Source organism: Eublepharis macularius, chromosome 2, assembly GCF_028583425.1.
Source record: "Eublepharis macularius isolate TG4126 chromosome 2, MPM_Emac_v1.0, whole genome shotgun sequence".
Taxonomy (NCBI): Eukaryota; Metazoa; Chordata; class Lepidosauria; order Squamata; family Eublepharidae; genus Eublepharis; species Eublepharis macularius.
Window position 1 is genome coordinate 184,717,818 of NC_072791.1, and position 27,837 is coordinate 184,745,654.

The 27,837-nt window shown below is 42.0% G+C and overlaps 1 protein-coding gene across 1 annotated transcript in view; it reads left to right on the forward strand.

Annotated features, from left to right (window-relative positions):
- LYPD6 (LY6/PLAUR domain containing 6) overlaps window positions 1-27,837 on the forward strand; it is an 87,582-nt gene that overhangs the window by 40,424 nt on the left and 19,321 nt on the right. The gene's annotated exons all lie outside the window — the stretch shown is intronic.

A 27,837-nucleotide genomic window follows, 5' to 3' on the forward strand; every position in this document is an offset into this window, starting at 1 on the left:
AGTTCGTGCTTTGCAAACCAGCGGTTCGTGGAAGCCCATTTTCCACGAACTTCCACAAACTGCAGACCAGTTTGTTTGGTTTGTGTAAAAGCCCAATACCCCTTTCCGTGCCACTGAGAAGCAGCAGGGAAAGGGGCATTTAAACCCCCTGATCAGCTGCTTGTTGGGGATCTCAGGTTAATCTCCCTAAACGTGGATGGGATCCTTTCTTTTTCTCATTAGATGTTTCCCTCCCTTTGATGATTAAGCTGGTGTTTTTTGGCTGGACTGCTGCTTCCCAAGTGAGTTGCCTATCTTTCCTCCCAGTGAAACGATTTGCAGTATAAAGTCCTTCTCAGTGTCTCTTCTAGTTACAAGCTAGCACCTAAGCTCTCTTTCAGCCCCAGTCTGCTTCAGATCAACCCTTAGAGTCAGCTTGAGTGTAATTTTTTCTCTTCCTATGTGATTTCCTAAATGGTTGACAAGTAGGGTTGCCACTTCCCCTGGCACTTACCTTCTCAGTCTCCTCACACGTGCGCTCCCACACGGGGTGTGATGATGTCACTTCCAGAAGTGACATCATCACACCCATGGGGAGTGCGCCTGCTGTGCATTGACCTGGGAGATATTTTTGCCTCCTGGGCCCATTCCCTGGGGCCTTTTCTCCTGCCATCCAGGTGAGTGGTGGTGGGGGACAGAGGCAGGGGGAAGGGGATCCCTCATCCCTGCTGGGGAACTAGTAGCCCTACTGACAAGCACAGAGAGTTCTGGTTCTCCATAATTCATAATATGTAATTTATAATATGAAACACCTTTGAAGTGGCAGGAGAGGAAAGAGCCACCCTAGCTAAATCCAGGCACCCAAGTCCTGTATTTTGGCCTTCATCATACTGGGGTCGAATCCACATTCACCCATTACCCGCATGTTTATCGGATATCTTCCATTTGCCTCCAATCCACGTTTTTTTCCTCTTCGTTCACATTCCTGCTTCCAATCCATCTTTCTCGCGCATCCCTCCGGTCACACGGCCGCTCAAAAACCGCTTTTTTGGGCGGGACCTTTTTTCCCGCCCATTTTTAAAAAATTTTTGAGCGCACTTTTCCGTTATTTCGATCTTGCCTTATAAAGAAACATCATTGAAGATAATGATGCCTCTCTTTCCCCCACTAACAGCACTGATGGCTCTCTTCCGTTTCTTTTTTGGAAATTTGGAAGCATGTGGGAGGCTTTCGTGGGCATTTTCTATGCAGGACAGTTCAGTGCCTGAATTTTACTGAAGTTTCACTTCCTTGGAGTGTCATTATTTTGATATTTCATAATTTCGATATTACAGTAATATAAAATAAAAAAATAAAAAACAGGTAAAAAGGAAGTTTCGCAAGTCCGTTCTGAGGATGGATTCACCCCAAAATGATTTTTCAAACTACCAGATTTGATTCAGAAACAGCATAATTAATAAATCCAATGCTATGAAGTCAAAAACAGTCTTTTGCAGACTACGGAGCACTTGCAAGTTGAATCAGCCAACAGGAACTCTCGGAATGGCCGGAGAGACAGGAAGGGGGGTGTTTTTTTAAAAAACCACGTAAATTGCGCATTGGCCCGTTCACGGCCAGTGTGAAACTCCCATTGAAAACCTGTGACCACATATTCGGGAGAAATGCGAATGAAATGCGTCTGTTTAATGAGGTAATGTGACCGGCACTCGGGATTGCGTGGGGAATGCAGGGAACATGCGACTTAGAATGAGTAATGTGGATTCGACCTGGGTCAGAATTGTAAAAGGCTTTCTTCAGAAACCTTCCCCCCACTTTGCATTTATTTATTTAGGTTTTTATATCCTGCTTTCGTCCCCAAGCAGCTTATAACATTATTCTCCTTTCCCTTATTTTATCTTCACAACAACCACCCTGTAAAGTACGTTATACTGAGAATGTGTGCCTGGCCCAAGGTCACTCAGTAAACTTTCATGGCAGAGTGGGGATTCAAACCTGGATCATCAGGATTCTAGGTAGGGGTTGCCAACTGCTTTAAAAATTATCTCCAGACAACAGAGATCACTCTCCCAGGAGAAAATGTTTGCTTTGGTGTGTGGACTCTATGACATTATACCACACTGATGTCCCTTTGCTGGGCTCCATCTCCCAAATCTCCAGGAATTTCCCAACTCTATCCTAGTCGGATATCCTCGATATCTATGAGTCAGGCACTGAGATGTGGATCAGTTCTATTTGTGCCAACAAGTTCATAGGCAAGTTGTGCAAGGAAGGTTCAGCTTGTTCTTTTGCAATATCCATCCTGCCACTATAGTAGTTCTAAATGCAGAACTAGTTACTATGCACAGATGTTGCTGTAATCAAGTTTGTGCTTTAAATGGACCCTCTAGGCTTATTTGCATGTGTCTCTTTAGACAGCTCCTGAATCTCTATTCCTTTCTGTGCATGAATTTGGGGCAAATCATTGTATTAGTCCTTTTATCAGTTTTGGATTGGGGAATTGTGCCTTGAAGGGAGGGGCTTTTGAGAAGCCAGTCTTAGAGAATGGTGGCTTTGAGGTTTGTGCTATATTTATTTAATACATTACTTATAATTCATAAATAAAATGAAAGTTTAATTTTATATATCTAGATTACAAAGAAGTTTTGAAAATTCTCATGATCTCCCATGTAGACAGCACTGAAAAATGTAAAGAAAAGGTATGCTATGAAGGATATTAAGTAGCTTGAAAGTCCTTAATACACAAAGAATTGCACATCTGGTTATTTTTAAAAACTGGTGAGATTAGAAAGCAGTCAGAGAGAGCATATTCACATGGCACTTAAAAATGTTCTGGGGTTTTAGATCAATGCACTCGACTTGTAATTAGCAGCAAGAGGACTAGATGGTACACTTTTCAGTGTGTAATTAGTACACTAATTGTGTTTGACTGTTTGACCATGCTTACTTACTGTAATTGAGGTGGGACGGTGAACTCTTTCACCGGGTCTACTCTGGGTCTTAACTAATGACAATGTGATATAATGAAGTCTGCAGAGACATCAAAACAGCTAGAATAAATTTGACCTTTCCCAAGCCTGAGAGGGGGGCGGGTGAGGGGAATTGGAAAGAGTTTAAAAATGCATGGAGGCATCAGGGAGGGGCAGCAACCTTGAATCATAAAATAAGTGTAAGCTTTTGTTTAAAATGTCACATTGCCAGCCCTGGATTACAAAAGGATAAAGACCAACAGAGAGTTGGGAAAAGATCAACAATAAAGCAGAGATTTTATTTAGAATCTGCATCACTAGTGGACTATATAATGGACAGGATTATCTCAGTAGTGATGCTAGCATAGTTATTGTGCTAAGAATAAAATTGTACTATCATCTAAACATCTGGAAAGGCTGCCTGTTCAACTTACTATCAGCTGTGCCTTCTGCATCCTTTTCCTTGCCTTTACCTGGCAGACGGGTCTTCTTAGCTTTTATGACTTTGCCACATACTTTATCACCGTTTGTTTCTGCCCAGGTTTTTTTTTAATTTCTCTGTGCTTGTTCTTACTGCACTGAAAACACAATGAAACTTTTCCTGTTACTATTATATTTGGAAAAGTCTCAGTACAGTGAAACAGCACCATGTGACAATTGCTTTGGAGCTTTATCTTCTAGTGTTTTTCCTTTTAGTTATTGCTTATGTAACAGGGTATAATGAAAGGTGAGAGGATGAGGAATGATGAGGTAAAGAAAATGACCATAGGATTAAGAGTTCGTCAGAGATTATTATCGGTTGCCTTCCACAAAATGAAAGAGTGTACATCCTTCATGAATGTGTTTGTATTGCAATGATTCATGGAGGCTATACCACCAAATTTTGCACGGGGGTGGTGTTCATTGTCTGATTCCTAAATTGAACAAGGATGGGGCTTGAGCCTTTCAACTCTGCCCCCAAATGTGGTAGGCTTCTGTGGGGGCAGACGTGGCATGTGTTGTAAGCTGTATGACAGCAGCTTATTGAGCGGTAATTATTAAAAACAAGATTTGTGGTGGATGATGAATACTCCTGGACAGAGTTCATTTTAAGTGGCAGCGGTGTTGGTACTGTAAATGAATTGGGTTTCTGATAAATCCTTTGTTGTAAATTCTTAAGGGAAATGAAACTTGGAGGGAAACCAGCAACAACCCCATAGCATTTTGCAATGTATCTCTGGCCATCTGATAATCCAAATTCATGAAGACATCTATTACTACAGACCTCAAACTAGCCCCCAGTCCTTTCTTGCTATATCTCAGACTTTGAAACCTTATTTCAGTAGTTGCAAAAAAAAAAAGCTCTACTGCAGCAGCTAATCTTCAGATGAAATACTGCCAATACAAATTTAGACCAGCTGGTGATCTGCAGGCCAAGGTTGGTGAAGTCTGTCAATCTTTCCTTACCTCACCTACCTCTCCAAGGACTCTGACATATATGCCTGTCTGCATATCTGCCATGAATGTATTCTGTGTTCTGTATTGGTCTTCTCAGGGTTTCTCAGAGAAATTTCTTATTGATGTGAAGGGCTCCATTCTCCCTCATGGGCCAGCCAGCCTCCCCTAGTTAAGGGCAAAATTTCTCATGGGAGCTTGGACAAGTCATTCAAATGTTTCATTTCTTCCAGTCCTTTGAGGTATAAAAACTTGTTGCGACTTTTACCTTGAGTAATATTACAAGACTATTGGATCAAGAAAATACTGAGATTGTGTGGATCAGTCCTTAGTTTCCATCTTCAGCCCAAGAGAATGTCCTCCTACTTTAAAAAGCATGTGGAAGTTATATGAAAAAAATGTTTTTATTGAACTTCCACCATTTCTTCCATATATAATTTCAGCTTCAATACACTGATGTTGTATCATATGGTGAAAGCTTTATTCAAGGACCTTGCTCCTGTCTGAAAATTATGAGCTGGCTGATTTGTCACATGTATGTGCTTGAGTCCTGCCACAGTGTTTAAAAAGTGAAAAATAGCTTCAGGAGAGAGAGTATATGTTTGGAGAAGTGTATGAGGGGAGTATTATAAACTCTGTAATTCCACACTGCTCCACTTCAAGTGAAGTTTCAAATGCATGTTTGCAAATAAAATTTTAAGTCACTTCTGTTGTGAGTGTATCTTCCTTTGTCTTCTTTGGTTGATTAGATAACATTGAAACCCTTTAAAAATAAATGTAATAAAACAATCTAATTAAAACCTCATAGGAATGATACAGACTTACCAAAACACTCTTAATATGTCTCCTCGAACTAGTCCAAATAACATTTTCACTATCTTCTGAAGAAGTAAGCTGTGGCTCATGAAAGCTCATACCCTACCACAAATTTTGTTAGTCTTATAGGTGCTACTGGACTCTTGCTCTGTTTCACTATCTTGATACTGATTTTAGTTTTAAAGTAATTTTTCACTTCTAAAATCATATGCGATGTACTCTCAAGTCCAGATAGTCTGCAGGTAGTCTATAATCAGTCAGTCAGTCTTTATTACAGCCCACAAGCCATATAGAAGCAGAAAAAACAGTTGTAATAATCACCAACAATATTTCCACATACATAATTGAGTTGGTATATTTGATGATCTAAGGGTCAGTTTCTGAATAAATTATGTACAGGACATCATCTCTGCTCATATTTTTATTGCAGAGTAGAGAAACTTGGCTACATATACAGTAATTCTTTGGTCAGCCCCTACTAATAAAAATTTGAGAGTCTGCTGCTTAGAAAACAGGTTTTTTAATGATTTTTTCCTGTGTAGTCTTTGTAATGACAAAAAATACTTTCAAACAAAACATTAGATTAAAAATCTACATAGTAAATTCTCTAACTATTGCTTTCAAATCTTGTGTAAGCATTTTTGGACAGATTTGAGAGAGCTTTGTTGATGGGAACATTTACTTTGTTTTACATTGACTACATTCTTATGGTTATAGGGTTGATGGGGGAAAGATACAGGGAATTCCACAAGGATATTTCTGTATACTGAATCAAAGTAAGTTTGACAAAGGACAACAGATTCAGATTTGTTCAAGTCGATGAAACCTGCCACTGAAAACCGACCAGTTGCAAGTGGTAAATCCATTAAATAAAATATGGGCTAGTATAGTTTGGATAGTTTATCCAAAGCTAACTAACTGGGATGGCGCCAACAGAATGTCGTGAGACACTCGGTCCTGTCAATCCCACCCAACATTCTAGGGGATTAAGCGTTTCATTATTGCTGCTGTACATGGAAATATCTCTGCTACTGTTTGATTACCCCTCAGCCTTCTATTGTCTGCTGGGTTGGTGATGGCAAAGACAACATGTTGCCATCTTAATCAGATCTGACAAATGAACAATTGCATTGCTTCTTGGTGAATTTCCTAGACAACTTCAGTAGCTTTGTTTTTGGAGCAAAAGGACAGGGAGGAACATTAGTGAGGATGTGTTTCTGCTTGCCAAGAAGTGGGTAAGAAGGAGAGAATTTCTGGTTAGCCTGGAATTCATGCCAGAGTGTCAGGAATACCTCACATATATAGGCTTTACAGTCTAAATACTGTAGAGCCTTTTTGTCAAAATTTTTGAAAGCAACAGGATATTACGGTCACTTTCCATTCATGTATGCTATAGCTTACTAACTGGAGCCATTTGCATTTGCTTTCAAGTAAGTGTATTTTTTGTATTGCAGATATCACTGGTTTGGCATACTTTGTGTTGACCTGCTTTTGTTAAAGTATAGGATAATCGTCATGATAGGGAATGATCTGTTGAAATGTACATGAATATAGAGTTCAGTCTCTATATAAGATGCTAAACGACTTTTCTGTAACTTCCAATTAAATAGTGTTTTTAGAGGTTCAGTAAATATACTAGTAAGGTTACAGTTGGTCACAGTCTTTTCAATAGAAAGTGTAGTCTATTCTGTTTAATAGCTAATGTACACATTAGAGCAAAAGATGAGGTCCCTGTGTCTCCTCCATGGTTTGAAAGCATGCACTTAATACCATTCGAATTGGTGGGGCGGGACATGGGTGGGATGGATGTCTGAAGACATTAACCTTGTTCACAGGTTCCAGTGAACACATGTACAATCTACATACAGCATACACATGGTCTTTCTTTATAGGTGCATTGAGTAATTCTCATGTCTTCAACACATGTACAGCTCAACATGTGATTGAAACCCCATATTTATCCAGGTACTGTTCCCCAGTTCCATTTGTAAAGTGAATGTGTATGTTGTCTCTTTCTTACAACAAATGTATGCATAATATACATGCATTCAGTGTAACTTGCAAATGTATGCATAATATACATGCATTCAGTGTAACTTGCAAACAGGGATATACTGTATTCACATCCAGGAGCCTGGATTAATCACTACTGCTGAAGGTGCTTCTTGCAGTTTTAATTTATAAAATGCCGAAAACCTCCTGGATGCTGCATGAAAATTAAAAGCAAAACAGGCTGTGCCTACAGATTTACAGTGCAATCAAAGGTAACACAAATGGGAGGGAGGGCCAGTTATTGTGAAAAAATGTTTTAATGGTTGAATGGAATTGGAGATCAAGTGATAAAGGACTATAAAGAGATGCATACAAGCAAGGAAGAGAGCCTTTGACACATTGAACAAAGGGAGTTGGGGCCTGATAGCAAGTTGACCAAATATGTATACCGAACCAAAAACAGAACATGAAATATCGTTCTCCCTCTGAGGCGGAGGACATCTTGGGTGATTCCCACCATCCAATCGGGGAGGCAGGAAATGAAACATCTTTCATCCTCTTCCCTTGTGGGTGGGATCACCCTTGGTTTCCCAGTTCTTTTCCTGCCTCAGGGGAGAGCAGTAGGGTATAGGCTAGCTCTGCTACCCTGTCCTACTATTTACTCTTTACTCTTTATTCACCTTTTGTCTTTGCCTTTTTCCCTTCCCACTTCAGCCTTAGAGTCTTACCTTTCCTTGTTCAGTCCCTTTCACTACTCTGTGCTATCTTCCTTCTTGGTCCATACCCTTATTCTTCCTTCCCTGCGGAGAGGAGTCCCCTACTCGCAGGGAGACCAGGATGGCTTCAAGGGAGTCTTCCGACTCTGAAGACTCTTTCATGGACAAAGCTGGAGACGGCTCCCTAGGACCAGTCCTTCCAGCGGCAGGGGACGATCCGGCGGGAACCGACGCACTGCGGAGGCCTGATCGGTCCCCCGGGGAAGACTCTTCGAAGAGAGAACACCCTGCAACAAAGCGCCCTCGTCTGTCTTCACCCAAGCCAGAGAGGGCAGCGCGCCATGGAAAACGAAAGCAGACCGGCGAGATGGCGCGCGACTCGATTTCGGCGGGAACGGCGGCCAGCCGCGACTTCCCGCCAAAACGTGGCAACGTGCTTCCCAACCTCCCGGCGGGAGAACTTGGGCACGGATCGGGGCCCTCGTCGCAGGATCTCAGTGCGATGCCTCCAGGAGCTCAAGTAAGTGATCCTTCTGAGGAGCTGTCGCCCCAGATCTTGGCTGCCATCAGGAGGTCCCTTAGAGAGGAGATCTGGGCCATTAGCCGGGGGCAGACTTCAGATCCTGATCGTTCTCAGCCCATACCAGACCAGCCTATTCCGGGTCCTTCTCACCAGAGAAGCACCTGGCCCACTAAGGCGGCCCACAAACAATCTCTAGGCCCGACCACTAACAAGGTCTCGGCCTGCTATGATGAAGATCTCTCCCTCAGTGACATCTCAGAGGAGGGAGAATTTCTGTCGGAGGAGGAGCAGGAGTTAGACCCCACCACTGCCCAACCATCCAATAGGTTGTTCCAGCTGGAAGATTACCAATACCTACTCTCCAAGACCCTTTCAGCCCTGGACCTCAAGGATCCATCCGAGGGAGAGGAGGAGAGAGAGGAGCCGAAGCCCTCGGGCCTCAAGGCTAGACCCAAAGGGAACAGGGAATTCTTCCCCAGGTCAGACGAGGGTCCCAAACTGTTCCCCTTCCCTGAATATTTCGAGCGCCAACTCAAGGCCGAGTGGCCCACTCCTGCAGCCACAAAACAGGTACCCAACTATATGAGAAAGTTATATGTCTTACCTAACTTTGTGGACGAGCTCTTGCAGGTGCCTGTGATTGATGCCCCGGTGGCAGCGCTACAGTCTCAAGGTCTTCTCTCCGAGGACGGCCAAGGCAACATTCGAGACGGCCTGGATAAAAAAGGGGAAGCCGTGCTGAAGAGGGCACACGAAGCAATGGCTATTTCCATCAAAGCCTCGGCCATAGCCTCTATGGTATCCAGAGCCTCGGTGGTGTGGATCAGGAGGATGATCCAGCTGCTTCCCGAGAACAACAGGAGGCTAGCAGAAGGAGCTAATAGGATCCTCAAAGCATCCACCTTCGTGGCGGATGCCACCTTGGACACCCTGTCCCTGACATCGAGGGCCATGGCATCTACCGCGGTCTCCAGACGACTACTCTGGCTTAGAACCTGGCAGGCCGACATGCAAGCCAAGATTATCCTAGCATCTTACCCTTTCCAAGGAGGGAAGCTATTTGGAGATCAGCTGGAAAAAATATTGATAGAAACCAAGGATAAGAAGAAGGCCCTCCCAAGGTCCCTAAAGTACACCTCCAGGAGACCAAGCAATTACCAACCATTTCGCTCTCATCACACGTTGGCCAGAAACAGACAGGACCACAAGAGAGCCTGGAACCCTCCCAGGGGCCATCCCAAGCGGACCGGTTTTCACTCCAAGTTCAACAGGTCTCAGGGATTCCGCGGCAACCGACAGGAATCCGACGACAAGGGTCAGAAGCCCTGAATATCACGACGCCCCGGTGGGGGGAAGACTTCTCCTGTTCCGCAAGAACTGGGAGGAATCCGAGGCGGACACATGGTCCTTAGAGATTGTGTCCAATGGTTACTTGATCGAGTTTGCCTCCCTTCCACCGGAACGTTTTATTCCTTCCCCCCTCAAGAAGAATCAGTCCAGAAACCACATAACTCTGAAAGCGATCCAACACCTTTTAGACATACAGGCCATCGAACCAGTGCCCCCTGCAGAGCAAGGGCGGGGAGTATATTCAATTTTCTTCACGGTTCCCAAGAGGAACGGGGACTGGCGTGCCATCCTCGACCTCAAATACGTCAATCGACATATCAAACGCAGGCACTTCCGAATGGAGACTCTTTGATCCATTGCCGAGGCATTGCAGGAAGGGGAGTTCCTGACCTCGATAGACCTGACAGAGGCGTATCTGCACGTTCCCATCGCCGCACCACACCGGCGGTTCCTCAGATTCTGCGTCAAGAAGGATCACTTTCAGTTCAGAGCACTTCCCTTCGGTCTGTCCACGGCCCCACGGGTATTCACCAAGCTCCTAGTGGTTCCCATTGTCAAATTACGGGAGAAGGGCATTCACGTGCACCCGTATCTGGACGACATTCTGATAAGATCCGCCTCCGAGTCCGATTCAATCAGGGAGACAATGTTCACCATTCAATTCCTACAGAGCCACGGCTTCTTGATAAATCAACACAAGTGCTCACTGCGTCCTTCACAAAGACTCGAGCATCTGGGCCTGATGATAGACACAAAGAAGGGCAGCTTCTTCCTCCCGGAGGACAAGAGAGCCAAGACCAGGAAGCTTGCGTCACAGATAATCAGGCAACAGGCGTCTCCACTCATGGAACTCTCGAAGCTAATGGGTCTGCTCGTGGCCAGTTCAGAGGCCATCTACTGGGGCAAGTTCCACGCAAAGCCACTTCAGGCCTTCCTGCGCCCCTACCAATGGCAGATCGCCCAGAGGTCGAACATCAAACTCCAGGTACCGAGCTCCGTGAAGGAAAGTCTGGGATGGTGGACAATCGACGGCAACCTTCGCCTAGGCAAGAGTTTTCTGTCACCAAAACTCACCCAACTCTTCACGGACGCCAGCCTGAAAGGCTGGGGAGCAACACTACACGACGTTCCTGCCCAAGGGGAGTGGTCAGAAACGGAACGGAACCTTCCCATCAACATCTTGGAGATGCGAGCAGTCTTCCTGGCACTGAAACACTTCCGGAGTGCGCTCGACCGCGAGCACGTCCTGGTGCGGACGGACAACGTCGCCACCAAAACATATATAAACAAGCAGGGAGGGACCAAATCGTCCCGACTCCAAAGGGAGGCCCACAAAATTATGACCTGGGCAGAACACAATCTTTCCTCCATCAGAGCGGAGCACATCCGGGGGATCCAGAATATCCACGCGGACTGGCTGAGCAGGGAGTCGCTCCAGACAGGGGAGTGGTCACTGAAGAAGGAAGTATTTGCCTTGCTGACAGAGCACTTCGGAACCCCGGCAGTGGATCTCTTTGCCTCACACAGGAACAACCAGGTCCCACGTTTTTACACCAGATATTTCCATCCACAAGCGGAGGACACGGACGCACTCACTGCGTCCTGGCCCGACTATCTGCTGTATGCCTTCCCTCCCTTACCAGTGATTCCGAAACTGTTAAGGAAGATCAGACAACTCGGAGCAACAGTCATCGTGATTGCTCCATGGTGGCCCAGGCGACCGTGGTTCTCCACTCTCCAGCTGCTGTCAGTCTCACCACCGCTGCAACTACCGGTGCATCCGGACCTCCTACAGCAGGGCCCGATCCGGCACCCTCATCCAGAATGGTGGGCGCTGACCGGATGGAAATTGAGAGGAACTTGCTCCAACGAGAAGGCCTTTCCCCGGGAGTCATCGACACATTGTTAGCGTCCCGAAAGAGCTCCACCATCCGCATATATAACTGTGCATGGAAAGCCTTCCATAGATGGTGCAGACGTAAGAAAGTGTCACCTCTGGATCCGACTGTCCACTCCATTCTGGGGTTCCTGCAGGAGGGCCTCGACAAGGGACTTAGGCCAGCCACCCTCAGGAGACAGGCTGCAGCCATAGAATCGGTCTGGACCAAAGACGGAGGAACCTCGCTAGCGTCTCACCCGCTCGTTAGGAGATTCCTCAGGAGGGCCACGCTGTTGAGACCCCCACCGGTTCATCATTTTCCTACTTGGAGACTCAACGTAGTACTCTCCGCCCTGACCAAACCACCATTCGAGCCGGTGAGAAGCGTTTCCCTCAGATGGCTGCGGATCAAGATGATCTTTCTGGTCGCCATTACTTCGGCCCGCAGGGTATCGGAGTTGAGTGCCCTCTCGGCCCGTCCAGACCTGTGTGTCTTCCACAGGGATAAGGTGGTTTTGAGGACAGACCCTATCTTTCTACCCAAGGCGTATTCCACTTTCCATCGTTCTCAAGAGATCAACTTACCATCATTCTGCCCGAATCCCAAACACCGTAGGGAGCAAGAATGGCACACTCTGGACGTGAGGAGGTCGCTCAAGGTGTACCTGATCAGAACGGAAGATATTCGACAGACGGACGCCTTGTTCATCAATATCTCACAACCAAAAAAGGGTCAACGCATGTCCGCCTCAGCGATCGCGTACAGTATTAGATCTTGTATTACGGAAGCCTACAAAGCACAGCGGATCGAAATACCAGCCGGAATAACTGCCCACTCAACCAGAAGCGCAGCCACCAACGCAGCTCAGAGAAGGAGCGCCTCTGCGGAGGATATCTGCAAGGCGGCTACGTGGGCATCTTTAACTACGTTCATCAGACACTACCACCTCCACACCCGTGCCTCGGCGGACGTGGCCTTCTGGAGAAGAGTGCTTCAACATGTGGTGGAAGACGAAGATACACTCCCACCCAGATCGTAAGGCACTGCTTTAGGAGCACCCAAGATGTCCTCCGCCTCAGAGGGAGAACGGCCCCTTGGATACTCACCGTGAAGGGTCCTTCTCCTCTGAGGACAGGAGGACATCTTGCCCGCCCACGATCTTCGTCATATTGGCACTCCTCTCCGCATTGTCGTACTCTGCTTCTGTCTGATCGCGTAGGAGCCGAAGGGACACTCTTGCTGGCTCTCACGCTCATTCTAACAATAAGTTACCTGTTAATTCTTGCATGCTGTTCGTATTTACTTATTTGATTATATTGATGTTTTCTATCTCACTCCTGTTGGGGTCTAGTTTTTTGATTTTTCCACAGTCTGTGTGGTACTGCTGGGGGGAGTCACCCGAACTGGGAAACCAAGGGTGATCCCACCCACAAGGGAAGAGGATGAAAGATGTTTCATTTCCTGCCTCCCCGATTGGACGGTGGGAATCACCCAAGATGTCCTCCTGTCCTCAGAGGAGAAGGACCCTTCACGGTGAGTATCCAAGGGGCCGTTTTTAAGATAAATAAAGCAAAACAATAGTGTGCAATTTTTTTTTAACTTAACAGATACCCTTCTGAAGAGTTCTGGAGAAACTGAAAGCTTTCATATATCGTGTTTTGCTGTTTTTGTTGGTCTTAATAAAGATATTAAATGGCTTTTCATGTTTGGATTTTGTTAGGACCAACATGCCTATCTATATTTTTTGTATGCTGAATCTGCTAGCTACAAACTTTGATAAAATAGGTCAGTATGAAACACTGGAGAGTAGACCAGTGGAAAAACGGAGACGAGAAAAGAAGCCGTGGAAGAACTCGGTTAATATAAAGGCCAAGGACTGCTAGCATGAGCAGAAAGTAGATTCAAAAGTAGTTTTGAAGTTGGAAGAGGAGACAAATATAGGAAGACAGAGAAGCCGATAAAAGAATTAGCAAGTTAGTTAGTTACCCAAATAGGAGGCTTCCTTAATTGGTTGGGGGAATTAGCTTTAAGGAGACAAGCAAGAGGAGGTAACTGGACTGCTCCACCTACGTTTACGGGTATTATTCCCTTAGAGAATTCTCAAATAAGTCTGACAGATGTTCAACCGGAAAGGTTTTTTTATTAAAGAGAAAAAGGGCAATAACACAAATACACACAGCACACATACAAGGCTGACTAAGAAAATCTAGGAGAAAAATGGGAGAAAGCAGTTTCAGGGAGGGCAATAGTTACCAGTTTCGAAGATCAGAGGTCCACAGAGCAGCAAAACAACCAGCGTTTCAAGGAGAGAAGAGGGAAGAGAAGATCCAAAAGAATTGGGGTGTGTGTGGATGGTTCTCAGAAGACACACACATGGCTGGGGAGCCCAATTATAGGGCCATATGTTTCTTGGGGCAAGCTGATGTCTTTGCCCCCAAAATAATAATGGGTTGACCAGAAGTTGGACAATAAGTTGGGAAAGGTTTGATGGTTCCTATCTGAGGTAGACTAAAGGTGAAAAAGTGTTTGACAACCCTTTAAGCACCAGATGGGAAAAGATACCATGTTTGCTGCATAGCTTTGACTAGATGGGTGCGGGGAAATGTGACCAGGCATTGACAAGATAAGTCAGGAGTTTCCTGGGAGTCTCATTGTTCTAAGTTACGCGTCTCTCTCCAGTGCATGGAGGGACATTAGTCAATCAGCCACTGTGACTCACACTCTGGTAATTTTCCAGGTTTCCACCGTCTAGGCCAAACAAGTCCAAGTCATTGTTTGGCTCTGGGCCAAACAATGACTTGGACTTAAGATATATGAGGAAGGGGTGTTTATGATATTCCATCTATAAACTGCCCTCTTAGCATGAGAAAGGGGTCTGACTGCTAACAAACTAGACATGTTTTCTACATGATTTCAGGCACACATTCTCTTATTAAAGAAAAGGTAATGTTTTGAGATAGCAGCTTGTTATTGAAGAAAAGCTGAACTACAGTATTTCATACAAATCTGGTTCAATTTCATCATCCTCCATGAGCTCTGAGAAAATATTTCTGTAATCCTACTATTTTTATTCTATTTTTCTCTCTCATTCTTGAGGTAGCATGGCCTACCAGTAACAGAAATACCTGGGGGAGATAACCCAAAGGTATTTGGGGTGTGGGAATTGCAATGGAGCAAAGCGTATTGTTCTTTGACAGAAATATGTTGGAAGGACTGCAAAGAGAGTCTTGGGGAAGGGTTTAGGAATTACATGAAATAGGCTAGGTTCGTTGGTTAACAAACAAAGAAACATAAATCGGAAAGAATTCTGAAAGATCCACACCTCTCTGGTTGTGATGAAAGCTTCATTGGCTGAACCCTTCTTCAACACAATCTAGGATTAAAATCCATTTGGAATGGGTGACACGGAGTCATAATGGACTGTGTGGAGTGGGTGACAGCTCATTCTGAGACAGGATAGAAACCATGCCTCCATTCCTGTCTCCTCTGTCCTCCTTTTTTGTTATAGCGTTGCTTCATAGAACATCATTATCCAAGAACTAGTTTGGTATTCTTCATTGCTCTGCTTTTTGTTATCCTGGCACCAAATGGAAGAATATGCATTTTCTAGAAAGCACTCTACTGTTTTAAAAATATGTGAATCCTATGGAGTGAGGAAGCATAAGCTTTAAAGAAATCTCTCTGCCCAGTCTTGCTTTGTGTTTTTACTTATGAAAAGAATGATTACAAATATGAATTGCAAATACCATAGTTAGGCATGTAAATGAGTTTTCACGATGAGAGCAGCTGTGACTAAGACCCGGGTGACTTGTCTGTGGGAGTTGGTGGTAAATATGGATGCAGTATGTTACAACGGCTTTGCCCGAGGGCACCGGTAGTATATTCTCTGCCCTCCCTTGAGATTTGGCAGCTTGTTCATTTTTTTAAGCAGCCTTTTCTGTATTTATATATTTAGGAGTGTTCTGCAACACAGCTCTCAAGAGCTATTGTTGCTATTGTTGCTAGAAATGTTGCTGCTCCTGTTTTACTCTGAGTTACAGCAGCAGCCTCAGATCGGACCAGTGTTAGGACCTTATTGGTGTCATGTCCTGGACAGTGGGCATCTGTCCAAGAAAACGGGACAAGAAGCAGAAGCTGAATCCCAGGAGGTATACTGTGGTGAAGCACCAATTTAAAGGTGTCCCATCTTTTGCCTTTGCCATCTTGCTATTCCTCTCCCACCCCCCCACCCCCACTGCCCCACTTCCTATGCATACAAAGAAAACAGCAGAAAAAGTTACTGGCATTGCAACTCATGACCTACTTGAGAGTGTCGGCCCATGGGTTGAAAATGGCTGGTTTAGAAGAATCACTGACATTTCCCATTCATTAGATGGGTCAAATAAAAGCCAGAATGGGCATTCCCTTGAACTACCCCCTCTATAACCTGGAATAATGACACTCCAACCACTATACCATGCTGACTAATTGTCTTCTCTGTCCATTTCATTATGGCTAACAAACTGCAAGCCTGGAAGAATGAGTATTGTCTCTTTTTAGTACTCTGTCCTGAAATGCTTGAAGCAACTCCTACCTCTTCAGCTGTAATTGAGTCTGCCTAAAACAAGAATTTCACAGGCACTCAATTTGGAAAGTGCAGACCATCAAGAATCACTTGTAGTGTTAAGACAAAACCATAATTTGCTGGTGCTAACCACCCTTGTCTTCTGCAGTGTTGATCCATCAATCAAGACACACCTAGTCTTGAGTTGCCTTGTAGCTGTGATGCTGATCAGTGCCTGAATAGTTTTTCTAGTCATGAATACTGAGGCTTCAAATTTTAGTCTGTGCCATTGGTATAAATTATATGTATAATATAGACTGAAAGAGAACGTTCTGACAATCATTATTCTTTCTCTGGATATCACAAAACTATGATTTAAATCCCCCATCTATCCTTGACACTACCACCTCCTCAGGGTCTCAAGACTAAACATATTAGTATTGTGATTGTATAAATCACACTGCCGTTATAACTTCTTCCAGAGCCGTTCTCCCCTTCCCCCTGGCTATTGGAGCCCTGACTTGCCTGCAGAGAGAAATTAGTACTATTGGTTGCCCCACCCCAAATGCTGAGGAAAAAAATGACTTAACATCCAATCTTGACTTAACAGCTGGGCTACTTCTTGGTATTCTCACATTGGTGTTACAATGTGAGAATGTGGTAAACAGAGAGAGTCTAGGAGGCACTATTTATTTATTTATTTAATTTATTTATTTTATCGTATTTATATTCTGCCCTCCCCGCAAGCAGGCTCAGGGTGGAATATAAGGAGGTGAGCTTAGAAGAAAAATAGGAGATCTCTGTGGCACAGGAGTGAACTAGTAAAAATAAGAGATAGGAACTTACTGTTGCTGAGAAGGGAGGAGAAGAACATAATTGCCCTCAGCAGAATGGAAGCAGTTGGCGACTGGCTCCCTGGAACATCCAACCTCTTCCAGTAAAGACAGGGTCCAACTAGATGTGCAGGTTTTTAAAGAGTTGGGTTTGGGTTTCCCACAATCACACAGCACCTGTGAGAAATGATTATTAAAAATAAAGGAGAGCCCAAATGGCCTCAGAACACCACCACAGAGGAAGGAAGAGCTTTGCCCCACGCCCCGCCATTCCTCCATATCAAAATTGCACAGGGGAAGAGTATTTCCTTGTTTTTACTGTTCCACATGCACACAATAGACCACGTGGAGCACCCCTCTTGCTATTTTGGAAAACACCTTGATGCAGGGAGACAGGAGCCTTTCCTCCCCCCTCCCCTCCCCACCACTACGGCGTTCTGAGGCTGTTTGGACTCCTTTATTTTTTAACAGCCATTTGTCACAGCTGATGTATGGATGCAGAGAACTGCATTGGGTCTGGGGAACCCGGATCCAGCTCTTTAAAAACCTGCAGGTCTCGGTTGACCGTTACTGTTGGGCTGTCATGGCTTCGGAAGCAAACCAACCTTATCTGTACAGCAGACAACCAAGCTGCCTCAGTGGTAGATAATAAGAAATCATCCAGACTATCATCTTTTGCTTTTAGCGATTAGCAATCCGTGACACTTTTCCTAGCATTGTTGACTTTTCCAGAGAATCTTGTCTGCTCATGATTTGACCAAAGTATGATAGCCTTAGTTTTGTCATTTTAGTTTTTAGGGAGAATTCAGGCTTCATTTGATCTAGAACCCACTTATTTGGCTGTCCATGGTATCCGCAAAACTCTCCTTCAGCACCACATTTGAAATGAATCAATTTTCTTCCAGATAAAAGATTTGTATGATTCTGATCGGAGGAAAGCAGGTTTTAGGACAGAAAATTCAGAGCTGGAACAGTGTTTACTTCAAGGGGGGGGAATTGGTATCTAATGTGTATAAAATTTTGTTGAAATGGTTTACAGAAGACGAGATAGTAAAGGTTCAAATGGTAAAATGGACAATAAATTGTAATAAGGATATATTGATGGAAGCTTGGGAGAAATTGTGGAAGAGCCCCTGGGGATGGGCGGTATATAAATTGAATAAATAAATAAAATAAATAAGAATACTATAAAGATAGCAACATGTACCACGATAAGAGAAAATGTTTATAAAATGATTTATAGATGGTATCTTACACCAAAAAAGTTAGCTAAGGGAAACAGTCAGATGTCAGATAAATGTTGGAAATGTGGGAAACATGAAAGTTCTTTTTACCATATGTGGTGGACGTGTGAAAAAGCTAAACAGTTCTGGGGGGAAATAGTAGACGCTATGTCAGATATATTACAGAAAAATGTTGTTAAAAACCCAGAATTGTTATTGTTATGTATGAACCTTGAAGAATTTTTTTTAAAATGTATTTATTGTAATTATAAGGAGATACAAGAACAATCAACGTCATGTATAAGGAAACAGAGAAACTAATTAATTAACATTTGTCTAGGCAATCTAAACGGTTGCAAATACAAAATTATGACTCTGTCGTCATAAAGATTATACAGTTTGAATAAAGACACTCTTACAAACTAAGTAGAACATTAAAACAATCTTTAGGTTTAACAATTTGTTTAGTATAGTTATCTGTCGACAGAAATTCCAGAACTGGAAACCAAAATTCAATAAAATGTGATTTGTAATCTGGGTTTTCATGTTGTTTGGTGTAGTCAGTCAACTTGGCTAAAATAAAGAGATCCCAGACCTTCAGCAACCAGTTGGGGTTGGGCAGTTTTCACTCTAAACCTTCAAGAATTTGATAAAATGCACAGGATAATGGTGTTTTATATGATTATGGAAGCTAGGATACTATATGCTCAGTTGTGGAAGACAAAGGAGATACCATCAGTGGAAGATTGGATCTTGAAAACATTGAATCTGGCAGAAATGGACAAACTTATGAGGAAACTACGAGAAGAAGTTGCGGAAGAATATATAAGAAGCTGGGAGAAATTTAAGAATTATATGGAAAAAAAGTGGGACATTAAAGGGAAAGTGTGGTCTTTGGATACTTTTTAAGGGGAGGATAGTGCTCTGTTACTTTAACTGAATATAGAGAAGGAAATTTTAACATTATATTGGAAAAGGATAATATAGTTTGTGATAATATACCAGGCTATAGCGATGTATTTTGCTATAATACACTAGGTAATAATAAGACGAGATTTATAGGGTATACACCAGATTATGGTATATTGTAGGACACTATATTAAACGCCTAATTTAAGTTATAAGAGGAAAAAATGAGACAATATATCTTAAAGTAATACTGAAAATAACAATAATTTTGAACGTTATAGATATGGTATAGTAGATATATATTATTTTGGATATGGAATATTATAGGTTATACTATTATAGCGTATGTTATTATAGAGAGTGTATATGTTGAGTAATAGAATATATGATTCATTGCTAGAATATACTGGATATTATATAGTATTAAATAAATGATACATATTGTTAGAATATATTATATGTTATTGGATAACTGTTATATAGGGTTTAGGATGGTTAAGGATTATATATTAAGAAATAGTAAAGTTAATTAGATGAAGGGAATGGAAAATTGTTGGAAGTCAACAGAAAAGGGGGGAAAGGGTGGGGGATATTACTATATGGGGGAGATAAAATAATGTGTTGTATATGTGAATTGATATAATGACCCATCCAATAAAAATTCTTATTAAAAAAATTAAATTTACAAGTCAGATAGGCTGTTACTTAATTCAGACTAGTTAGAAAGTCAGCTTGTGGCCTTCATTTATATGTATTTCACCTAGCAAGTTAGGGAGAAAACTTTAGTTATTGTTTACTTTGCCAGTTCATGTCTGAGTACAGGTTTTACTTGTTCACTTATACTAATTTGCAATAGTGAATACTGCTGATGAAGCAGCTAATACATTAATACTTACTGTCAACACGAGGTAAGTTGAAGAATAAGATTTTAAGCCATTTGGCACACTGCCTAAACAGTTTGTGTCAATTATGATGTGTTTTGTAATCATTTCCAAATTACCTAATAGAGGGCAAAGTATTTTATTACACCCTTTTTGAGTTATGTCTCCCTGTTTTACGGGAGGGCCATTTACTGGCTTATAACTGAGAAGGGATTTGAACCTAGGCTGCTAGAGCCAAGGGCAAAGTACACACACACTACTTTAATTGTTTCTGTGTATTAGGGTTTGGATAATATCCCTTGTCCCACATAACATTTGGTTTCACAGGAATATATTTGAAATTATTCCCGCATGCTTTTCACAATCCAGGCAGATGCAGTTAATTAGCTAGCTATATATTTTCTGTTTCAGCTGTGCTTATTTTCATGCTTATATTCTCTTAATTTAAAAATAATAGTTAGGAATTTCTGGGTTTTGATGGGAAACTTAAGAGGACCTAACTTTAATTTGTACCATTTGGTTTTGTTGGTTTAATGTATGCAGCTTGGATTGGTGTTCTGTATTCTTGTATGCCATCTTCAACATTTTTAAAGGTGAGTTTGGTTTATAAATAGCTTAAAAATAAACCAGTGGCTAGGCAGGGATTATTATTTCTCATGCTTTAGTCATGCAGATGGTATAAGGGGTTGGAAAGAAAAAAATGCATCATCTCTACTGCAGCCTTCTCAGAACTATTGGCCTTATTGGTTTTTCACGTCCTTTATCATCCTGTTGTGTGTATAGGCAGTGGTGTTGTTCCACAAAGTTTATACTGGTTCAGTTACCTTTAATGATTTATCTTGGATTTCACTAACTTGCTCAGACCTGATAGAACTAAACAAGAAGGGAACCAGGAAGGACTAGCTGGTAGCATCTCATTTTAATTGTCCCTGCTGTTTTCCCCTTCCTTGGAAGAACCTAAAGTGTCTCCCCCTTTCCTGCTTTCTTCTTTCCTTCCCACCAGGGTGGATAAAAATCAATGATTTTTTTAAAAAAATAAAAAAAATCGGATGTTTTTTATTTAAATCGGATTTTTTTGATTTAAATCGGATTTTTTTTTAAATAAAATGCTTTTTGAGGAAAATATATTACCATCCAAAGGTTATTCCATCATGAAATAAAGATTCGTTTTTAATTATGTAGAATAAGGCTGTATATGTTTAATTTTTTTGGTAAATAAATTCCATTAATCCATTCACGTCATGCTCTTCCAGAGGTTTTTGTAAGATTATTGGGCAGTTTCTCTGCCTACAAGATATTATCACAGATGCTTGGTTTTGCAGTTCTCAAAACTGAATTTGTGTCAGCTCAGCAGAGATCATATGCCTCTTCTTCACAGCAAAAATGTTATAACATGAACAGAGTTGAGAAAAAGACCTTAATCCTATTATTCTACAAACCTATGAAGACAGAATCAACCCCTTCAGTGCTAAGTTTCAAGAAGTTCAGTGAATAGAAACAATATTTTTCTGATTGTTTGGAGCGGAATAGATCTGCACAAGAAGAGACTAAGTGTGAGGAGGGAGGGGCAAGCAGTACAAAATGAAAGTGAAACTTTTTGAGCACAATACTGCACAAGTCTTTGGATCTTTTGTGTGTATGACCTGAGGTTTATCACATTCTTTCCTTGGAGGAAAAAACCTATAATGGCAGCAGGCCGTAAAAGAGACCCAGTTTGGGAATACTTTAATGAAGTTCCTTTACCTATCGGTAAGGCAGGCATCTACTTGCATATTAAAGTTATACCAGCAAGAATTAGTCTTTATGTAGAAAACTATGATTTAAATCAAGCCAATGACTAGTGATTTAAATCGTGATTTAAATCGTGATTTAAATCAGTTTGATTTAAATCAAATCCACCCTGCTTCCCACCCACTAGCCAACTGACCTTTATCTGCCACCCTCTTTTCAGCTTGCCTTCCTTCCTTCTCCCTGGCAGCCTCTCCTTGGAAAAACTCTGTGCTGTTCTGGCCACTAGGCTGGTCCAGGCCCAGTTGTATGGTGAGGAATCCTCAAAGATTTGTGAGGAATTCCCCGTGTCCCTCTCCCCACAGTACTTCTTTTCTCCCAATAGCCCCCATATCCCTGCTTCCTTCTCTCCTTCCCATTCATTCATTTTAGTGGTACCTGATTCTCAGCTATGATGATGGAAAGTGCCGTCAAGTCATAGCTGACTTATGGCAATACCTACTGGGGTTTTTCAAGGCAAGAGATTAACAGAGGTGGTTCGCCATTGCCTGCCTCTGCAACCCTGGTATTCTGTGGAGATCTCCATCCAATTACTAACCAAGGTTGCCCCTGCTTAGCTTCCATGATCTGATGAGATCAGGCTTGCCTGGGCTATCCAATTCAGATCCTCAGCTATATTTATTATTCATTAACTTATACCCCATTGTTCTACACAATAAGCGCCCAAAGCAGCTTACATCATTCTCCTGTCCTCCATTTTAATTTAATTTAATTTAATTTATTGTATTTATATTCCGCCCTCCCTGCTTTCGCAGGCTCAGGGCGGATAACAGAATACAAATATACACATCATTTTACCCTCTTAACAATCCTTGAGGTAGGTTAGATTGAGAGTGTGTGAATGGCCCAGGTCAGCCAAATTCTAATCTGAAACCTTGGGTATTACAACACACTCATTTTTATGGGATGGTTGCTGTAGAATGGTAGCAAACAGCCAGTCATGGGCAAGTCATAGAAGTTACATGATATCAAGATGCTTGGTGGTTGCTGCTGGGACTGACCCTGATGCATCCTCCCTCAGAGGCGCAAACAGCTCTGGAAAAAGGCTTGCTCCCGTTGTCTCCAAGTTATGATTGGTTTCAATATGGACAGATTAGAGATCTTTATAATTCAGACTGTGTGAAGGGAGGGATAAGAATGGAGAATTCGGAATTAGAGGAGGTAATTTTGCAAGAGGATAAAAAGGAAATCTCTAAGATTTACAAAGTGTTGTTAAAATGGTTTACAGAAGATGAGACAGTTAAAGTTCAAATGGTGAAGTGGGCAATAAATTTTAATAAAGAGATAACAATGGAGGCGTGGGAATACCTGTGGAAAAATACGTTGAAGACCACAACATGCACCAATATTAAAGAGAATGTCTATAAAATGATTTATCGTTGGTATTTGACACCAAAGAAAATTGCGCTAGGGAATTTGAATATGTCTAATAAATGCTGGAAATGTAAAAAGCATGAAGGATCTTTGTATCATATGTGGTGGACTTGCGAGGTAGCTAAGCAGTACTGGGGGGAAATAATAGAAGCAATAAGTGAGATTTTACAATTTCAAGTTAATAAGAACCCAGAACTGCTGCTACTGAACTTGGGAATGGAAGATATTCCAGCACAATATAGGACATTGTTATTTTACATGACAACAGCGGCTAGACTTTTATATGCACAAAAATGGAAAGTACAAGAAGTGCCAACTATTGAGGATTGGATATATAAATTGCTGTACATGGCGGAAATGGACAAAATGACAAGAAAATTGAGAGATCTCGATCCAGGACAGTTTAATATGGATTGGGAGAAACTGATACAGTATCTGGGGAGAAAATGGGAGGTGGGAGGAGAACTGTGGCAGTTTGAAAATTACTGAAATACAATAAAAGAAGAGAGAAGTGACTTTACTGGGGGGAGGGAATTTAAACAAGAAGTTCTAAGCAATTATTTTATTTGATTACCATATATAGTATTAAACAATAGAGGTGTTATTATAAGAATTATAAGGGTATAAGCTAACCAAATATATTTCTGGCATATAATGGTATAATAGATAAATTATATTTTAAATAGATTGAATATAAGTAATGTGGAAAAGGGAAAGAAGTATATAGTAACATATAGAATATAAGTTAAATTGATTGATTGATTTATATTGAATGTGTATAGTGTTATAGAAGCATTTAGAAATATGTGGAGTATGGGTCAAATTGGTTGACCCATATTGACAAGAATAGGGCGATTAAGTAAGAGAATAGAAAATGGATAAAATGTTATACTATTAAAGAATATATGCTAGGAATGTAATAGTTAGCCTTACAAGGTATAGGGGGAAGGGAACAAAGGTAGCATTGTGTTACAATAAAATATATAAGCTTAGAAGAGAATGAAAGTATAGATTTTATAACATAAAGTAAGTTTGAAATGAGTAAGAAAAAAGATAGACAAGGGGTTGGAAAACTGTTGGAAGTCAACAAAAGGGGGGGAAAGGAGGGGGTTAGAATTGAAATTATTTAAAGGGGAATGATTGTATTGAATATTTACATAATTTCTAATCCAATATTTTTTTTTTAAAGAAAAAGGCTTGCTCCCTCCTCCTGCATTTCACTAATAGAAACCGAGGCTTGAAGTTTGGCAGTACTGTTGTGGTTGCCTATCAATGGCCACTGAGGGCAATCCTTTGTCAACTCCCCTGCTCCCACTCTTTTCATTATATTTAGGCAGATTTACACATGACATGCAGTAGCATGACATACATTTCTCTGTCCCCACTGATTATTGTTAGGTGTTGCTAGTGGGGGGCCATAAAATATAATGATACGGCATACATAATTTGGCCCAAACTTTATGGGTTGAGGGCAGGAAGAACATGGGTCTTCTTTTTCCCGTGGAAGCCTTGTGTCAAGCATCACATCTAGTTTTGTCCCAAATCTCATGTTAGGGTTTCCTTGGATCAAGTGACCATGAGTGACACTGACATATTACTTAGCATCTGTGCTTATGACTGTAACTGTCATAGAGTGAGTGGCGTATGTGCAAAACACTTTCTTGTAGTCCATTTTTGTTCTTGGAAAATCTTGTGGGAAAATATTTTAGATTCTTGGTGGTGCCTGGTCACGAGATTTTCCCGGAAGAGAGTCTATTCTAAACTTTTGGCATGCAAATCATTCATATGGCATTCATATGGAGAATGCAGTTCCATTTGAGGAAGCCCTGAGTCTCATTGAAGTGGGGAAACCATGATAATCTGATCCTTGTCTCTGGTACGCAGGGGCAGTAGTAAGTGATAGGACAAGGCAGCCCTTCTTGTTGAGACTTAGCTATGTTGTAAATCAGATTGTGATACAGACTGAATGTGATAACATATTAAAATAGGCTTTAGATGGGGTGTGTGAATATAATTAGGAAATGGGTATATGTTTGCTTCATACGATGTCTGCATTTAAAGTTAATATGCAAGAGATTACAGAGGAAAAAACATAAATAAAACTTTGAATTTTCCCAGGAAAGAACAGCTTTATGATATTGGAGCAACACTAAAGATGGAATAATGAATAGTTTGCTTTGAAAATTGCAGGTGAAATCTACATCTATATGACTTCATTACATTTAATACATACATAAGGAGTGTGTGATGCTGGGTTGGGGGGGCGGGAAGGGGAAGAGAAGGAATTTGTGTTAATGAATGTTCAAGGATTATAATTTCAGACCAACCACTTACTTTCATTGCCTAAATATTGTTGCTTTCTTAGGGGTAGATGGGGAGGAAAAGGAGGCCCACCATGTGCAAAGCTCTTTTGCTGTGTTGTGTCTTTTGAAGAATATATGGATTAATGCATTTCTCGTTAACAAGGAACAGCTCTTTGCAATGTACTGTTTAACAATCCAGATGTGTTGCCTACTTGTGTTTGTACTTTTTGACCACATTTTCTGTGAAAATAAATAAAGTTCTAGTATGTGCAGTTGAATAATTTCTGCAGCAGTATTTGATGTGGCTTAGGGTTTTAAATGCAACTCTGGATTACTTCTGAATGTTTCTTCCTCTTTATCTCCTGTTGCTTTCAAAGTGCAACTTGCTATGGGTGACTGGAGGGTCACTCTTGCATCCTTCAGGACAATGAATGAGGCTAGCAAGACACTGCAAAGTCCCTTCGACACTTGGGAGCAGGCAGTTTTAAATGCCATCCCTCCACAGCACAGTATCTGCCCATTATGTCCCTGGACAATCCTTGTTGGATAAGTTTTTTTAAAAAACTTGCTTTTCCAATAAGCAGACCAGGCATTAGTTGTAGTTCACCTGTGTGGACAGGGATGTACATGTGATCAATCAGCTGCCAAATACATGTACATGATGGTGTGGAAGAAACTGTATGAGATACCATGTGGGTACATGAAAAGACCCACCAATACAGTGATTTCACGTCACCAATTTTTAAACAACTTTTCTCACCTAGGGTTGATCCAATAGAAGGATGTGCACCATTTGCAAAAAAATTTGGCAGCTTCAGAAGAAGCCAATGTCTTTTGCTCTGCTGCTGATTTCATTTTCCCTGACCATTGATCAGAAATGAGGCAAACGTGTTCGCCCCTACAGAGTGATAGGTTAGTGATCAATTTGGATCATACAGAAAGCATTGCCCTTATATTCAGTTCATTTCCTCATGGCACTACATAACCAGCATCCCTCCACCTTAGGCTTGCCAAGAGTCCGATGGAGGCAGGCAGACTACCAGTGGTTTGCCTCTCTGCCCACCAATCGCTAGTGATCACTGGGAGGAAGCAGGCTGCCCAGAGATCACCCGCCATCGGGTTGACTAGCTCTGGCAAATGGCTGTTCCTGCATGTACTCCTGTGGGCCATGCAAGACAGGGGTAGGGGAAGAACATGCATACCCCATCCTCCCATCCTCCTGGTGGAACCTAGCAACTCTGCTTATAGTCTCCAATTGGCTGTGGTTACTCAAGTGATTAAACAAGAAGAGTGTGCAATAATTTCATTGGGGATGGGCGGGTTGGAATGTACAACTGTACTCTTGTACAGTTGTACATGACTTGGGCAAAGTATATTGCTTAATTGGGATTTCCAACTTCTTTGAAAGAATTGTTCTTAATTCTTAATAGCATTTCCTAGTAACCTGTGCCTAAAAGAGAGTATATATATATTCAGGGATGCAGGCATTGTATATGTGATGGTTGATATCTGGATATTTCAACATAGTGTTAGTTTGTTACTTAGTCTGCCCATCCTCCAAGGAGCTCTGAGTGGTATATGTGGGCCTCTTCCCAAAAATCTTGTACAACTATCCTATGAGGGAGGCTTCCATCAAGGCTTGAAGGCTTGCAGTACTGTTGTGTTTGCCTAGCAATGGCTATTGAGGACATTTGTTTCTTTAAAGCTACAGGTGCCATTTCTATCTTGGGGAAGGGGCTTTAAACCCTCAATGTTTTTTTAAAAAATATTTCAAATTTTCCTGCATGCCTGGGACTTTTTCGAGGTTTGTAGATAGATCTTTCTTGTCTGTTCATATCTCCAGTCTCTGGTTTTACATATCCACGGATTTGGCCATGTTGAAGATTAGATATATTGATGCACATGTTGCATTATGCAGTCATGCTTTTCAGAGAACATATGTAAGATAAAAGGAACATGCCAGAGAGCCAGTTTGGCGTAGTGGTTAAGAGTGCCAGGACTCTAATCTGGAGAACCGGTTTTAATTCCCCACTCTTCCACTTGAAGCCAGCTGGCTGACCTTGGGTCAGTCTCAGCTCTTCCAATGCTCTCTCAGCTCCACCCACCTCACAGGGTGATTGTTGTGGGGATATCAACAACATATTTCGTAAACTGCTCTGAGTGGGTGTTAAGTTGTCCTGAATGTTGCTGTTATTGTTATGAGGATGATGATACATAGAAAGAGAGCAGGAACAAGTGCACTGGTCCCACCCTTCATCTGCTTGTGGTCACCAGGATGTGAGCATGCCTCTATCCATGTGATAAGGAACTTGGCTTTTTCAAATTGG